Source organism: Coregonus clupeaformis, chromosome 16, assembly GCF_020615455.1.
Source record: "Coregonus clupeaformis isolate EN_2021a chromosome 16, ASM2061545v1, whole genome shotgun sequence".
Taxonomy (NCBI): domain Eukaryota; kingdom Metazoa; phylum Chordata; class Actinopteri; order Salmoniformes; family Salmonidae; genus Coregonus; species Coregonus clupeaformis.
In genome coordinates, this window is record NC_059207.1 from 9427980 (window position 1) to 9446908 (window position 18929).

The 18929-nt window shown below is 43.5% G+C and overlaps 1 protein-coding gene across 2 annotated transcripts in view; it reads left to right on the forward strand.

The window, feature by feature from the left end:
- Positions 1 to 212: 212 nt before the first annotated feature.
- The window catches only part of ddr2l (discoidin domain receptor family, member 2, like), a 52623-nt gene continuing 33906 nt past the window's right edge, over positions 213 to 18929 (forward strand). For both annotated transcript variants that reach the window (XM_041900183.1, XM_041900184.1), the window contains exon 1: positions 213 to 367. The gene's annotated coding sequence lies outside the window, so the exon portion shown is untranslated. The remainder of the gene's footprint in view (positions 368 to 18929) is intronic.

Here is an 18929-nt window from a genome sequence, read left to right on the forward strand (position 1 = left end):
TGATTAGTATTGGCTTAGGTTAGGCCTAAACTTATCACATTAATTTACCTTAAAATGCTCCGGTGCCCAACGGAACGGGAGTCATATAGCCTACAAAAACGTCCCAAATCGGGACGGTACGCATGAGCCCATCTTGCGCTCATGGTTGCACCTCCTTCTCCCTCTATGGGCCGGAAGCGGGATGTGAGGTAAAAATTACATTGAAACTTTTTTCTTGAGTGTGCAGATCCTCAGATGCATTGTAATACACCGAGAATCATCCACTTTTTTGCGATAATGATTCGGAAATTTTAATCACCAAGCGTGTCCGAAGGCCAGTCGAACTGAGAAAGGCTGTTGTCGGGATCCCGTGAATAACTCAAATCAGGTAAATTGATCACGTTGTCCGTGCAAAGAAACAAGCTGAATTTGCCAGGAACAGACAAACGTTATCCCATGGCTGTTTATGTTGGAGTCTTTGTTGCGATTAAGAAACGAACTCGGAGTGAGAAATGTTTACGTTCGTCCTAGGACGTCCCAAACGTTAAAACTCACTGTTGTAGACTAACTATTGATTAAGTTATTGATTATGACAACAGAGATATAAGGGTATCGAACATATATTATATTAGTTTAGGCCTATAATGCCTTTTGTCTTTTTTGGGGAGGGGGGGGGGGGTTAACCGCCCAAACATAAGCATTTCAAACCTTTGTATACGATCACATATATCTCTCTATTGTGCGTGGGAATACTTTGGAACAGATTTCCTAAATTAAAATCCCTTGGAGCTGATTTGCTGGTGTTTTTACGGTGTTTTATGTCAACTTCAAAAAAACTTGGGGGGCTGAACAAAATCACCCGTGGGCCAGTTGGGGAACCCTGATGTAGTTTTGTCTTATGTTTGCTTATCCAAATGCTATGAACTTGGTTAAGTAGGCACTTTCTTTTGGTTATTTGAAAGTTTTCGCAGACTGCTTTTGAAGAGTAGACTGGTATGCAATTACGGGATCACAGAGACAAGGCCACTGACAATAAAATACCTGAAATCATAGAAGTAATATTATTCTAACTGTGGTGCGTGTGTTATTCATGATTATAACCAACATGTCTCCAAACTGAAGGCCTTTGGCTTGCCAAACAAACAATTTTTTGCATAGTGGGACTGTCTAACTTTGTGTTTTTTTTTGCGCAAAATGAAATGGCAAATATTGGGGGCCTCAAATAATAAAATGGGCCAGTGTTGGGGCCTTGAAGAAAATAAAAGTGCCAATTTCTGGTTCCAGGCCGCCCCTGAATATTGGCGTTATATTAGGACTGTTGGTGGCCAACTGATAAAGACAACATATTTCTTAAATTCCTCTGAGTATTGTTTTAACTTTATGGCACTGTCTTAAAGATCCCACAATTTCATCCTATTTTCCAAGTATAAATAGCCTTTGAATGACAAAACATCATCCATAATATTTAATTGTACCTAATTGTACCTTTTCTCACTCAGTATTATATATATATATGTCTCCTGAGTGGCGCAGTGGTCTAAGGCACTGCATTGCAGTGCTAGCTGGGCCACTAGAGATCCTGGTTCGAATCCAGGCTCACCTATGGGGTGGCGCACAAGTTGTCCAGGGATGTAGCTCAGTTGGTAGAGCATGGTGTTTGCAACGTCAGGGTTGTGGGTTCGATTCCCACGGGGGGCCAGTATGAAAAAAAAAAAATAATAATGTATGCACTTACTAAGTGTAAGTTGCTCTGGATAAGAGCATCTGCTAAAATGTAAATATTATATATTTCAGTGCCTTCAGAAAATATTCACAGCCCTTTACTTTTTCCTCATTCTTTTGTGTTACAGACTGAATTTAAAATGGATTAAATTGAGATTTTTGTCACTGGCCTAGACACAACAACCCATAATGTCAAAGTGGAATCATGTTTTTTGAAATTTTTACAAATTAATTAAAAATGAAAAGCTGAAATGTCTTGAGTCAATAAGTATGGCAAGCCTAAATAAGTTCAGGAGTAAAAATGTGCTTAACAAGTCACATAATAAGTTGCATGGATTCACTCTGTGTGCAATAATAGTGTTTAACATGATTTTTGAATGACTACTCTGTACATCTCTGTACCCCATACATACAATTATCTATAAGGTCCCTCAGTTGAACAGTGAATTTCAAACACAGATTCAACCACAAAGACCAGGGAGGTTTTGCAATGCCTCGCAGAGAAGGGCAGCTATTGGAATATGGGTAAAAATGATGTGTATATATACAGTGCATTCGGAAAGTATTCAGACCCCTTGACTTTTTCCAAATTTTGTTACGTTACGGCCTGAATGCCAAGCATCACGTCTGGAGGAAACCTGGCACCATCCCTACGGTGAAGCATGATGGTGGCAGCATCATGCTGTGTTTTTTTTTTTCAGCAGCAGGGACTGGGAGACTAGTCAGGATCGAGGGAAAGATGAACGGAGCAAAGTACAGAGAGATCCTTGATGAAAACCTGCTCCAGAGCACTCAGTACCTCAGACTGGGGAGAAGGTTCACCTTCCAACAGGACAACGACCCTAAGCACACAGCCAAGACAATTCTGAATGTCCTTGAGTGGCCCAGCCAGAACCCGGACTTGAACCCGATCGAACATCTCTGGAGAGACCTGAAAATAGCTGTGCAGCGACGCTCCCCATCCAACCTGACAGAGCTCGAGAGGATCTACAGAGAAGAATGGGAGAAACTCCCCAAATGCAGGTGTGCCAAGCTTGTAGCGTCATACCCAAGAAGACTCAAGGCTTTAATCGCTGCCAAAGATGCTTCAACAAATCATTGAGTAAAGGGTCTAAATACTTATGTAAATGTTATATTTCAGTTGTAAATTTTTTATACATTTGGCAATATTTCTACAAACCAGTTTTTGCTTTGTCATTATGGGGTATTGTGTGTAGACTGATGAGGGAAAAAACAATTTATTCCATTTTAGAATAAGGCTGTAACCTAACAAAATGTGGAAAAAGTCAAGGGGTCTGAATACTTTCTGAAGGCACTGTATACAGTTGAAGTCAGAAGTTTACATACACTTAGGTTGGAGTTATTAAAACTCGTTTTTCAACCACTCCACAAATTTCTTGTTAACAAACTATAGTTTTGGCAAGTCGGTTAGGACATCTACTTTGTCCATGACACAAGTAATTTTTCCAACAATTGTTTACAGACAGATTATTACACTTATAATTCACTGTATCACAATTCCAGTGGGTCAAAAGTTTACATACTCTATGTTGACTGTGCCTTTAAACAGCTTGGAAAATTCCAGAAAATTATGTCATGGCTTTAGAAGCTTCTGATAGGCTAATTGACATAATTTGAGTCAATTGGAGGTGTACCTGTGGATGTATTTCAAGGCCTACCTTCAAAGTCAGTGCCTCTTTGCTTGACATCATGGAAAAATCAAAAGAAATCAGCCAAGACCTCAGAAAACAATGTGTAGACCACCACAAGTCTGGTTCATCCTTGGGAGCAATTTCCAAACACCTGAAGGTACCACGTTCATCTGTACAAACAATAGTACACAAGTATAAACACCATGGGACCACACAGCCGTCATACCGCTCAGGAAGGAGACGCGTTCTGTCTCCTAGAGATTTACATTTACATTTTAGTCATTTAGCAGACGCTCTTATCCAGAGCGACTTACAGTTAGTGAATAGATCTTTTTTTTTTATACTGGCCCCCCGTGGGAATCAAACCCACAACCCTGGCGTTGCAAACGCCATGCTCTATCAACTGAGCTACATCCCTGCCGGCCATTCCCTCCCCGACGCTGGGCCAATTGTGCGCCGCCCATGAGTCTCCCGGTCGCGGCCGGCTGCGACAGAGCCTGGATTCGAACCAGGATCTCTAGTGGCACAGTTAACACTGCGATGCAGTGCCTTAGACCACTGCGCCACTCAGGAGAGATGAACGTACTTTGGTGCGAAAAGTGCAAATCAATCACAGAACAACAGCAAAGGACCTTGTGAAGATGCTGGAGGAAACCGGTACAAAAGTATCTATATCCACAGTAAAACGAGTCCTATATCGACATAACCTGAAAGGCCGCTCAGCAAGGAAGAAGCCACTGCTCCAAAACCGCCATAAAAAAGCCAGACTCCAGTTTGCAACTGCACATGGGGACAAAGATCGTACTTTTTGGAGAAATGTCCTCTGGTCTGATGAAACAAAAATAGAACTGTTTGGCCATAATGACCATTGTTATGTTTGGAGGAAAAAGGGGGTTGCTTGCAAGCCGAAGAACACCATCCCAACCTTGAAGCACGGGGGTGGCAGCATCATGCTTTGGGGGTGCTTTGCTGCAGGAGGGACTGGTGCACTTCATAAAATAGATGGCATCATGAGGAAGGAAAATTATGTGGATATATTGAAGCAACATCTCAAGACATCAGTCAGGAAGTTAAAGCTTGGTCGCAAATGGGTCTTCCAAATGGACAATGACCCCAAGCATACTTCCAAAGTTGTGGCAAAATGGCTTAAGGACAACAAAGTCAAGGTATTGGAGTGGCCATCACAAAGCCCTGACCTCAATCCTATAGAACATTTGTGGGCAGAACTGAAAAAGTGTGCGCGAGCAAGGAGGCCTACAAACCTGACTCAGTTACACCAGCTCTGTCAGGAGGAATGGGCCAAAATTCACCCAACTTATTGTGGGAAGCTTGTGGAAGGCTACCCGCAATGTTTGACCCAAGTTAAACAATTTAAAGGCAATGCTACCAAATACTAATTGAGTGTATGTAAACTTCTGACCCACTGGGAATGTGATGAATGAAATAAAAGCTGAAATAAATCATTTTCTCTACTATTATTCTGACATTTCACATTCTTAAAATAAAGTGGTGATCCTAACTGACCTAAGACAGGGAATTTTTACTAGGATTAAATGTCAGGAATTGTGAATGACTGAGTTTAAATGTATTTGGTTAAGGTGTATGTAAACTTCCGACTTCAACTGTATGTGTACGGTACCCGTTAGATATTGGGGGCATCCTGGGATGTGATTTGTATGTTATTGCTGGAAGAGCGAGTTAGCTAGCATGCTCTAATTGTAATGGTCACATTAGCTCCCTGCTAATTCACAGTTATTTCCATGCTAACAGAAAAATCACAAATCTACATTGGATATCCCTTTGAGCATGGTGAAGTTATTAGTTACACTTTGGATGGTATCAATACACCCAGTCGCTACAAGATACAGGCATCCTTCCTAACTCAGTTGCCGGAGAGAAAGGAAACCGCTCAGGGATTTCACCATGTGGCCAATGGTGACTTTAAAACAGTTACAGAGTAAATAACCTAAAACACAAGGCCAAATCTACACGGGTGTTGCTTACTAAGAAGACAGTGAATGTTCCTGAGTGGCCGAGTTACAGTTTTGACTTAAATCTGCTTGAAACTCTATGGCAAGACCTGAAAATGGTTATTGATCAACAACCAATTTGACAGAGCTTGAAGAATTCTGAAAATTATAATGGGAAAATGTTGCATAATCCAGGTGTGGAAAGTTTAGAGACTTACCCAGAAAGACTCACAGCTGTAATCGCTGCCAAAGGTGCTTCTACCAAGTATTGCATCAGGGGTGTGAATACTTATTTAAATGACATATTTCTGTATTTATTATGAATAATTTGCAAACATTTCTAAAAACATGTTTTCACTTTGTCATTATGGGGTATTGTGTGTAGATGGGTGAGAAAATATATTTAATCAATTTTGAATTCAGGCTGTAACACAAAATTTTTTGGAATACATCAAGGGGTGTGAATACTTTTTGAAGGCACTGTATATGCACTGAGTGTACAAAACATTATGAACTTTCCATGACAGACTGACCAGGTGAGTCCAGGTGAAAGCTATGATCCTTATTGGTGTGACTTGTTAAATCCACTTCAATCAGTGTAGATTAAGGGGAAGAGACAGGTTTTAAGCCTTGAGACAATTGAGATATCAAATCAAATTTTATTTGCCACATGCGCCGAATACAACAGGTTACACATGAAACCCTACCTCTTTAAGGAATACCTGGAATAGTATAAAGTAATCCTTCTTCCCCCACCCCCCATTAAAAAAAAAAGGGAAAAAAAGAAAAGTGGTTGTCCCACTGGCTATCATAAGTTGAATGCACCAATTTGTAAGTCGCTCTGGATAAGAACGTCTGCTAAATGATGTAAATGTAAATACTTACTTACAAGCCCTTAACCAACAATGCAAAGAAACAAAAACAAGTGTTCAGCAAAAAAAATAAAAGCAAATAACTAAATGAGCAGCAGTAAAATACAATAACAGTAGGGAGGCTATATATACAGGGGGGTACCGGTGCAGAGTCAATGTGTAATAACAGTAGGGAGGTTATATATACAGGGGGGTACCGGTGCAGAGTCAATGTGTAATAACAGTAGGGAGGCTATATACAGGGGGTACGGTGCAGAGTCAATGTGTAATAACAGTAGGGAGGCTATATACAGGGGGGTACCGGTGCAGAGTCAATGTGTAATAACAGTAGGGAGGCTATATACAGGGGGGTACCGGTGCAGAGTCAATGTGTAATAACAGTAGGGAGGCTATATATACAGGGGGGTACCGGTGTAGAGTCAATGTGTAATAACAGTAGGGAGGCTATATATACAGGGGGGTACCGGTGTAGAGTCAATGTGTAATAACAGTAGGGAGGTTATATATACAGGGGGGTACCGGTGCAGAGTCAATGTGCGGGGGCACCGGCTAGTCGAGGTAATTGAGGTAATATGTACATGTGGGTAGAGTAGCAGCAGAGTAAAAAAGGGGGACGGGGGGGCAATGCAAATTGTCCGGGTAGCCATGATTAGCTGTTCAGGAGTCTTATGGCTTGGGGGTAGAAGCTGTTAAGAAGCCTTTTGGACCTAGACTTGGCGCTCAAGGTACCGCTTGCCGTGTGGTAGCAGAGAGAACAGTCTATGACTAGGGTGGCTGGAGTCTTTGACAATTTTGTGGGCCTTCCTCTGACACTGCCTGGTATAGAGGTCCTGGATTGCAGGAAGCTTGGCCCCAGTGATGTACTGGGCCGTACGCACTACCCTCTGTAGTGCCTTGCGGTCGGAGGCTGAGCAGTTGCCATACCAGGCGGTGATGCAACCAGTCAGGATGCTCTCGATGGTGCAGCTGTAGAACCTCTGTAGAGGATCTGAGGACCCATGCCAAATCTTTTCAGTCCCCTGAGGGGGAATAGGCTTTGTCGTGCCCTTTTCACGACTGTCTTGGTGTGTTTGGACCATGATAGTTCGTTGGTGATGTGGACACCAAGGAACTTGAAGCTCTCAACCTGTTCCACTACAGCCCCGTCGATAAGAATGGGGGCGTGCTCAGTCCTCTTTTTTTTCCTGTAGTCCACAATCATCTCCTTTGTCTTGATCACGTTGAGGGAGAGGTTGTTATCCTGGCACCACACGGCCAGGTCTCTGACCTCATCCCTATAGGCTGTCTCATCGTTGTCGGTGATCAGGCCTACCACTGTTGTGTCGTCGGCAAACTTAATGAAGGTGTTGGAGTCGTGCCTGGCCATGCAGTCATGGGTGAACAGGGAGTACAGGAGGGGACTGAGCACGCACCCCTGAGGGGCCCCCGTGTTGAGGATCAGCTCAAGTCCATGGGTCCAGAGGGAGGTGTTTAGTCCCAGGATCCTTAGCTTAGTGATGAGCTATGAGGGCACTATGGTGTTGAACGCTGAGCTGTAGTCAATGAATAGCATTCTCACGTAGGTGTTCCTCTTGTCCAGGTGGGAAAGGGCAGTGTGGAGTGCAATAGAGATAGCATAATCTGTGGATCTGTTGGGGCGGTATGCAAATTGGAGTGGGTCTAGGGTTTCTGGAATAATGCTGTTGATGTGAGCCATGACCAGCCTTTCAAAGTACTTCATGGCTACAGACGTGAGTGCTACGGGTCGGTAGTCATTTAGGCAGGTTATCTTAGTGTCCTTGGGCACAGGGACTATGGTGGTCTGCTTGAAACATGTTGGTATTACAGACTCAGTCAGGGACATGTTGAAAATGTCAGTGAAGACACTTGCCAGTTGGTCAGCACATGCTCGGAGTACACGTCCTGGTAATCCGTCTGGCCCTGCGGCCTTGTGAATGTTGACCTGCTTAAAAGTCTTACTCACATCGGCTACGGAGAGCGTGATCACATAGTCATCCGGAACAAGATGGTGCTCTTATGCATGCTTCAGTGTTGCTTGCCTCGAAGCGAGCATAGAAGTGATTTAGCTCGTCTGGTAGGCTTGTGTCACTAGGCAGCTCGCAGCTGTGCTTCCCTTTGTAGTCTGTAATAATTTTCAAACCCTGCCACATCTGACGAGCATCAGAGCCGGTGTAGTACAAGTAGTGTATACCTTGCCGCCATTGAACTCTGGAGCAGTGGAAATGCATTCTCTGGAGTGATGAATCACACTTCACCACCTGGCACTCTGACGGACAAATCTGGGTTAGGCGGATGCCAGGAGAACGCTACCTGCCCGAATGCATAGTGCCAACTGTAAAGTTTGGTGGAGAAGGAATAATGATCTGGGGCTGTTTTTCATGGTTTGGGCTAGGCCCCTTAGTTCCAGTGAAGGGAGATTTTAACGCTACAGCATACAATGACATTCTAGACGATTCTGTGCTTCCAACTTTGTGGCAACAGTTTGGGGAAGGCCCTTTCCTGTTTCAGCATGACAATGCCCCCATGCACAAAGCGAGGTCCATACAGAAATGGTTTGTCGAGATCGGTGTGGAAAAACTTGACTGGCCTGCACAGAGCCCTAACTTCAACCCCATCGAACACCTTTGGGATGAATTGGAATGCAGACTGCGAGGCAGGCCTAATCGCCCAACATCAGTGCCCAACCGGACTAATGCTCTTGTAGCCTGCTATAGCATTAAAGGGGGGACCAACTCCATATTAATGCCCATGATTTTGGAAGGAGATGTTCAATGAGCAGGTATCCACATACTTTTGGTCATGTAGTGTATGTGTCTTGATTCGATGAGCTTCAGGCCATCCACAAAGGCCCAGGAGTTGGATAGGATACCATCTGATGCACTATTGACGTGAGCCACAAATACAATTGGACCAAGCCATGTGCCCTGGGGGAGGCCACAGGAGAGTTATTGGGCCTGGGATAGAGTCTCATGGTATCTTGTCACCTGGCTACTGCTGGAATGGAAGTTACAAATCCATGACATGATCTCTGGTCGGTCAGATAATTGCAAAAGGTGTTTCATTGCAATGGTGTGATCCACAAGATCAAATGCCTTGCTGTAGTCTGTCAGTGCTGGAGGTGCCACAGGTGTCTGCTGTACAAGGCACTGGGTGGTTGGAGATGTTCTTTTGGATATCCCGTGTAGCTCAGTTGGTAGAGCATGGCGTTTGCAACGCCAGGGTTGTGGGTTCGATTCCCATGGGGGGCCAGTATGAAAATTTATGCACTCACTAACTGTAAGTCGCTCTGGATAAGAGCGTCTGCTAAATGACTCAAATGTAAATGTAAATATCCTGTTACCCATTCGTCAACAAAACCTTCACACACCTTGAGCGAGACAGGCCATAGCTGGTCAATGCTTGGTGGATTACTCTTCGGCAGGGGGACCACTATTGCCTCCTTCCATTGATGTGGAACCACTCCTTCACGCAGGGAGGTGTTGAAGATGTCAGTTAGGGTGGGTGGATATTTCAACAGCGAATCTGCCACTGATGAGGTCAGTACCTGGGGCTTTCCTGGTTGGAACAGAGAGTAGTCTCCTGTGCATTTCCCATGGTTCAACAGTAGTAATGATGTGGTGACAGATGAAAACTGGTCATTTATAGCATTGGCAATGGCAGAATGGTTGTCTGGGTCGAGCCCGTCTTTTTACTGCTGGTCAGAGATTTTATTTGATGGTACCATGTGATTCTCCCTCTTGTTTTTGTGGATTTCGGTGTGGTAGAATGTTGATCTTGCTGCCTCGATCTCTCTCTGGGTTTTGTTCCTCAGAGTGCTCCATGAAGGCCAGTATTTTTCACTGAAGGCTTTTTGTCCGCTTTTGATCAGCTATTTGATTCTAGGTGAAATCCACTCCTTATCCTGTGTATGCATCCTAACCACACCCCTTTTGGGAAGTAAGCTGCAATGGCGTGATTCAAGGCGTTATAGAAGTTGTCCGTTTTCTCCTGTGTGCTCCCCACATCTGTTACTTCCTGCCATTTATGGAGGGAAAAGGTACTGACCACATGGTCTGACGCTTCACTCTTTCGTTGGTGGAATAACTTTTTTCCTGTTTGTGACAGAATGAGACTTGGGTGTGATAACTACATTATTATGATAACTGAGAACCGAAGGTGACAATGAGTACGGTTACATGCACACAATAATACGATTATTGTGGATAGTCAGATTACTATAATAGTTTGTTTAAAATGTTTACATGCTTTGCAAGAAGAACGATTTCCCTAGTAATCCGGTTTACATGGACACATGCGAAATCAGGCTACGATGGGACTTTTGATAAATGCAGAAAATGTACCAGCTACAGTCATTTTTCATACTTGGGTCACCCTACTTTGAACTGGTTTCATCCAAATATCATCCAATTTAATGAAAAACATGATTTTCACTGTTTGAGACCTTTAAGATGTTTGGACATAATGCATTTCCTTTATGCAAATTCACAGAAGCTACAATATAGCCCTACAATATACCACTAGGGCCTACACAGATGTTTTAGTCAATTATCTTTTCATGTCCATTTCTTGAGTTTGTCAAAATGTTATAGAATAGAATAACTAAAAATGTCCCAGCGGGAACATCAGTGTCTCAAAAGGAGGTGATGAGGGTGTTATCTCAATCATAATTAGCTTAGTCTCTTTTTCATATGCTCCTCTCACCCACAATGCTTTATGGTTATAAACTTATGTTTATAGTTAACATGATCTGTCATCTGGACCTAAATGCAAAAAAATACACTTAAACACATCACTTAAGCCAGCAGGCTGGGGATCCACATTCTATCTATCCAATCTATCCAATTTCAGTAGACTCTCATTGCCAACACACAAGAGCCAGTGTTGCCAAGAACAGAACGTTGCGGGCCAATTACAGACCGCTGTGCTATAGGAAGATGGCTGGGAAAAGCTAATGCCTTAACACTGGTGCAGAGGAATGGAATGGTGTACCAAACCAAATCAATTCCACTAGGGAATTGGGAATTTTAAGATAAACGCTTTAAAATGCTTTAAAACTGCACAGGCTTAAAGAAAGTATAATTGGTCATCTACTTCATTCCTTTTAAGGTTTCCTCCCTATTGAGGAGATGTATTTTGTTTTCATGTTATAATCTTGTGTGTATTTTGTTTTCATGTTATAATCTTGTGTATATTTTGTTTTCATGTTATAATCTTGTGTATATAAATATAATAATATGCCATTTAGCAGACGCTTTTATCCAAAGTGACTTACAGTCATGCGTGCAGACATTTTTGTGTATGGGTAGTCCCGGGGATCGAACCCACTACCTTGGCATTACAAGCGCCGTGCTCTACCAGCTGAGCTACAGAGGATATTTTGTTTTCATGTATTTTCATGAGGACCACAATGGAAATACGTTTTTTTTTAACTTTCTTTGTGTCATCCTCAACTATTTTAATGGCATTGTACTGTATCCACAGTACAACGGTGGTTGTATTATTTTAAATGGTCAAATCAAATCAAATCAAAAACATAATGTGTTCAGCACAACAAGCAGATACTTTGATAAATACATTTTTGATAACACATTTAAACATGTCAATCATTATTTACATTTGTCATTGATTATAGGGTCAATAGGATCATCAAAATGATAGTCCTGTTGGAAATTGGTTCTGCACTTGGCATTGTATTTTGCTGCCAGTCAATCATCTCTGACAGCATGAATCCAAGGTGAACTCAGTAGAGGACACTCCTGGAGAATGCAACAACAAGAGACTGAACCTTGTGGTTAGTGTCCGCACTGAGATTGGAAGGTTGATGTTTCCCGGTCGAGTCATATCAAAGACTAGAAATGGGACGCGATGCCTCAACGCTTGGCACTCAGCATTAAGGAGATAGATTGGGTGTGATACAGAGTTTATTCCGTCTTTACACACAAATGCGCTGGAATAGCGACAAACGAAACAGGCACAGGCGAAACTATCTACCCTGGCAACAAAATGGTACGAGTAGCTCCACCGAGCTCCACTACTCTCACAATTAAACAATCACCCACAAGGACAAGGGGGCGGAGGGGACACTTATACACGGACTAACGAGGGGATAAGAACCAGGTGTGTGTAATGACAAGACAAGACAAATGGAATGATGAATATAGGAGCGGCAGTGGTTACTAAGCCGGTGACGACGAGCGCCGAAGCCTGCCCGAACAAGGAGGGGAGGCAGCCTCGGCGTAAGTCGTGACATTGGGGGTAAGGCCCTGCGATAGACTAGCGTCTTGTCCAGGGGGTGGACTTGTACATCAAGCTGCCTCACGCTACAGAAACAGCAGATATTAGTTACTATGCAGAATCTGATCCCCAACATGCTTGCTGTGTCAGAAAGGTCAACAGTTAGGTGTAGTAACTTAGCTTCTGAAGTTGGTCAGTACACCAACTGGTGACATATTTAGTAAAACCTTCTATTGCATGTCAGTAATTCAGTCAGTTAGGTAGCATGACCCATTACATACTCAAGACCAGCCGAGTGTCATCACTAACCACATGTCCATCCACAGTTTTTATGCGAGTAAAGTCATACCATATAGAAAAAATAATCATGAAAGCTGTGATGGAAACAGGAAGTTTCGGGAAACAATTTTATAAATGCCGACATGGTGGGATCATTTTGTGTCAGTATAATTAATTATGCGAGAAATGGTGGTGGAAACGTCTTTCTGCGCTAATATTGACATAATAACCATCATATCGAAGTACACTTGGAGTCACGCGATGACATGTTGTGTGGTCCTCCCACTACGACTCAGGAAAGCATGCAGTTTATTAGGCTACAGATGAAATAAGTTATGATGAACTTCACAGGCTGGTGAAAATGCACGGTGATGAGCTTGGAGCTCCTTTCCAATAGAACCCGGAATCATAATAATACAGATAATGCAGCAGACGGACCCATTTAAGCTGACGTTGAACGGACCGGCGGTAGGGTTAAGCTGACGTTGAACGGACCGGCGGTAGGGTTAAGCTGACGTTGAACGGACCGGCGGTAGGGTTAAGCTGACGTTGAACGGACCGGCGGTAGGGTTAAGCTGACGTTGAACGGACCGGCGGTAGGGTGACCACTTGTCCCGGATTGTGCGGGACAGTCCCGTATTTTGGCCCTTTGTCCTGCGTCCCGCAACCAAACAATCATGTCCCGCATTTTATCAACAAAGTCAAACACCACTAATTTAGAAAAGAAAGGTTGATTCGTCCCATATTTCAGTCGGACATTCCAACCTGTCTCTCACAATGCGCTTATAAAAAAAACTATATATGTATGTATATATATATATACTGTATATATATCATCAGGATAGCCTACTGGTGATGTTCAACACGTCTCCAATCGTTGTTGAGATCTGATATTCTGCGCAGCGCAAGACGAGACGTAGGCCAATGTCATAGGCCTATCGTCAACCAATCATATTTCTCAAATCCTTTCAGGCTAAATTCCAGCAAAACTGGATGACAGGTCCAAAAAAGGAACTTTCTGACCACTTCTAAAATGGGCAAATATGTTTGGAAAGTTTCGTTAAAATCAAAAGGGTTGCGGACAAATAGTTATTGAAATCAAATGGAACGACCAGTAGTGGTGCTAGTTAAAATCACTGTGGAAGCCAAGCCCCCCCCCAAAAAGCCATATTACAACCTATGTGTTGTGATAATTGCGTTGTTTGCTCTATAACCTGTTAGTTCATATGCCTTGCGACTATGATATATAGGCCTAAAGGACGAGACAATTAGAAGACACAATGACAGAATAAATTCAACCACACCTTTGTTTCATCACAAAACTGGAGAGCAAAATCTATCCGGTGGAGTCCACAAGCATATTGCATGTAAGAAACAGTTACATGACCTACAGCATGGTCAATCAAGTTAATGTTTACATTTTAGTCATTTAGCAGACACTCTTATCCAGAGCGACTTACAGTTAGTGAATACATATATTTTTATACTGGCCCCCCGTGGGAATCAAACCCACAACCCTGGCGTTGCAAACGCCATGCTCTATCAACTGAGCTACATCCCTGCCGGCCATTCCCTCCCCTACCCTGGGCCAATTGTGCGCCGCCCATGAGTCTCGCGGCCGGCTGCGACAGAGCCTGGATTCGAACCAGGATCTCTAGTGGCACAGTTAGCACTGCGATACAGTGCCTTAGTCCACTGCACCACTCAGGAGTACATTACGACATATCCGAACTACTAAACAACTATAGATTTAGAACACCAGAGAGTTACCGCAAGTTGCAGAGAAAACAGGAGTTGCCTCCACTATTCCAGCACCATTTCAACTTCTACATTTCAACATCATCAAATCACCTCTACTTAGTCTAATACAGTGACAACTACATGATTCCAAAAACAATTTAGTCCAAACAACATAAGCTAAATATCATATGGCTGTCCATGGTACTGATTTCTGTGTGTGTGTGTGTGTGCGTGCGTGCGCAAGTAGAAGAAACATGTTGACTCACCGTACTTGTAGAGAAACACCAATGCCATCCTCCTCTTTCATGTTGCCTAAACGGTCTATCACTCTGTCATACAGTACAGGCTTTTAGTTGTTGTTGTCCTAGGCTACCTGGCTAAAATACTTCCTCGCTAGCCTATCTTCCTTTCATGGACAACGATTAACCAGCTAGTTAACATGAGCCTACTACATCTAGCTATATATTGAACTTCCATCCTCTCAGGCAAGGGGCACAATATATGAATTTATGGTTGGATCAGAATCGCCGTTATAAACATTGACCAGTATGGAGAATTAAGTAAAACCACAAGTCCAAATCCCTATCTCCATCCATGGCTAATTTAGGAAAGGGGCAATTTTAGCTAGCTAGCTAGCCACCGGAGGACAAGAACACAACGAAATGCAACAATTCAAGTTTTTTTTCTGTCAATGACGTTTGGCTTTTGATGTGATGTGATTGGTGTGAAGCCAAATCCAAACTGGCTTCCCTTGACACTTTTTTTGGTGCGCCAGGACCATTCACAGTTGAACTCCCTCAGTTTAGCTCAAAGCTGATTGGCTATTATTGTATAATTTTTTTATTAACGGAAGACAAATACTTGCTGGCTTCCCTTGCATTCAATGCTATTGGCAGCAACAATGTCATACTCTTTTTAAACAGACAGCATCAGATATAAGGCCTACACATACTGAGACAGAGGGGGTGCTGTTTCACTCGCTCTGATGCTTTCTCTAATGAGATACCCTATATATACAAAAGTATGTGGACACCCCTTCAAATTAGTGGATTCTGCTATTTCAGCCACACGCATTGCTGACAGGTGTATAAAATCGAGCACACCGCCATGCAATCTCCATAGACAAACATTGGCAGTAGAATGGCATTACTGAAGAGCTCAGTGATTATCAACGTGGCACCTTTCCAACAAGTCAGTTCGTTAAATTTCTGCCCTGCTAGAGCTGCCCCGGTCAACTGTAAGTGCTGTTATTGTGAAGTGGAAATGTCTAGGAGCAACAACGGCTCAGCTGCGAAGTGGTAGGCCACACAAGCTAACAGAACGGGACCGCCGAGTGCTGAAGCGCATAGCTCGTAAAAATCGTCTGTCCTCAGTTGCAACACTCACTACCGAGATCCAAACTGCCTCTGGAAGCAACGTCAGCACAAGATCTGTTAGTCGGGAGCTTCATGAAATGGGTTTCCATGGCCAAGCAGCCACACACAAGCGTAAGATCACCATGCGCAATGCCAAGCGTCGGCTGGAGTGGTGTAAAGCTTGCCGCCATTGGACTCTGGAGTCGTTCTCTGGGGTGATGAATCATGCTTCACCATCTGGCAGTTCGACGGACGAATCTGGGTTTGGCGGATGCCAGGGGATGGCTACCTGCCCGAATGCATAGTGCCAACTGTAAAGTTTGGTGGAGGATAAATAATGGTCAGGGGCTGTTTTTCATGGTTCGGGCTAGGCCCCTTAGTTCCAGTGAAGGGAAATCTTAACGCTACAGCATACAATGACATTCTAGACGATTCTGTGCTTCCAACTTTGTGGCAACAGTTTGGACAATGCCCCCGGGCACAAAGCGATGTTCAGAAATGGTATAGAAATGGTTTTTGTCCCCGCAGCAGTGTTCCAAGATCTAGTGGAAAGCCTTCCCTTTTCTGAAGGCCTAGAAGGCCCTCACGGTTCCCCACTGGTACAGACTGGAATATGTTCCAGGATTCATCCGATAACATTGAGGAGTTTACCACATCAGTCACCGGCTTCATTAATAAGTGTATCGACGACGATGTCCGCACAGTGACCGTATGTACATACCCCAACCAGAAGCCATGGATTACAGGCAACATCCGCACTGAGTTTAAGGTTAGAGCTGCCGCTTTCAAGGAGCGGGATTCTAATCTGAATGCTTATAAGAAATCCCACTACGACCTCCGACGAGCCATCAAACAGGCAAAATGTTAATACAGGACTAAGATCGAATTCTACTCCACCGGCTCTGACGCTCAACGGATATGGCTGGGCTTGCAAACTATCACTGATTACAAAGGCAAACCCAGCAGCGAGCTGCCCAGCTACACGAGCATACTCGCTCGCTCGCTTCGAGGCAAGCAACACTGAACCATGCATGAGCGCACCAGCTGTTCCGGGCGGCTGTGTGATCTCGCTTTCGATAGCCGATGTGAGTAAGACCTTTAAACAGGTAAAAATTCGCAAGTCTGCGGGGCCAGACAGAATACCAGAATGCATACTCAGAGCATGCTCTGACAAGCTAGCAAGTGTCTTCACTGACATTTAATTGTCACTCATAGTTTCAATGTGATGGTGTTTCATTGTAACTCACAGTTTCAATGTGATGGTGTTTCATTGTAACTCACAGTTTCAATGTGATGGTATTTAATTGTAATTCCGTTTCAATGTGATGGTGTTTCATTGTAACAGTTTCAATGTGATGGTATTTCATTGTAACTCACAGTTTCAATGTGATGGTGTTTCATTGTAACAGTTTCAATGTGATGGTATTTCATTGTAACTCACAGTTTCAATGTGATGGTGTTTCATTGTAACAGTTCCAATGTGATGGTGTTTCATTGTAACTCACAGTTTCAATGGGATGGTGTTTCATTGTAACTCACAGTTTCAATGGGATGGTGTTTCATTGTAACTCACAGTTTCAATGGGATGGTGTTTCATTGTAACTCACAGTTTCAATGTGATGGTGTTTCATTTCAGTGTGATTATCTACTAAATACATAAAAGCAAAGTATAGTCACATCATGTATTTTGTTTTAGACCAAGTGTGTCTCTCTCTCTCTCTCTCTCTCTCTCTCTCTCTGTGTGTGTGTGTGTCTCTCTCTCTCTCTCTCTCTCTCTCTCTCTCTGTGTGTGTGTGTGTGTGTGTGGACTTGTTTTCCTATCTTGTCAGGACCAGAATGTTTGTCCGTGTCTATGTGTGCGTCACATGTGTATGCATGAGCGGGTTGTGTTTTGGTAGCTATCCAGCCCTCCCCTGAGAACTTAGCGTTGTACAATGTTTATCATGGGGGTGTAGCGTAATCTGAAGTCCGTCACTGCTGCTGAGGCCAGCCAGTCTGCCATCCAGAAATGACTGCAACACGTAACAAAGAGCTGCAGTTAGTTTCAGAATGGGTGGCAAGGAATAAGTTAATCCTAAATATTAAAAAATGTAAAAGCATTGTATTTGGGAAAAGTCATTCACTAAACCCTAAACCTCAACTAAATCTTGTAATGAATAATGTGGAAATTGAGCAAGTTCTGTTCAGTCATGTGGTCGGCTGCCACAAGAAGGGGCTCAGAACAGGGCAGCACGGCTGGCCCTGGGATGTACACACAGAGCTAACATTAATATTATGCATGTCAATCTCTCGTGGCTCAAAGTGGAGGAGAGATTGACTTCATCACTACTTGTATTTGTGAGAGGTGTTGACATGTTGAATGCACCGAGCTGTCTGTTTGAACTACTGGCACACAGCACGGACACCCATGCATACCCCACAAGACATGCCACCAGAGGTCTCTTCACAGTCCCCAAGTCCAGAATAGACTATGGGAGGCGCACAGTACTACAGAGAGCCATGACTACATGGAACTATATTCCATATCAAGTAACTCATGCAAGCAGTAGAATCAGATTTAAAAAAACTGATAAAATACACCTTCTGGAACAGCAGGGACTGTGAAGAGACACAAACACAGGCACAGACACATGATAACATACGCTCTATACACACACATACACATAGATTTTGTATTGTAGATATGTGGTAGTAGAGTAGTTGACCTGAGGGCACACACTTAATGTGTTGTGAAATCTGTTGTGAATATATTGTAATGTTTTTAAAATTGTATAACTGCCTTAATTTCGCTGGACCCCAGGAAGAGTAGCTGCTGCCTTGGCAGGAACTAATGGGGATCCATAATAAACCCCAGGAAGAGTAGCTGCTGCCTTGGCAGGAACTAATGGGGATCCATAATAAATACAAATACAGCCAGTCAGCCATCTAGTCATCCAGCCAGCCAGTCTGCTGCTGCTGCAGGGGCCAGTCAGTCAGCCAGCTAGCCGAACGGTCAGTTAGCATTAGCTAACGTTAGCCTAGCGCTTGTTTGGCCAGTGTAGAGTAGACCAGAGCCATGTTGAGGTGGCTGGTAGCCTCGAGCGTTGGGCCAACAAGGTGAAAAATCTGTTGCTGTGCCCTTGAGCA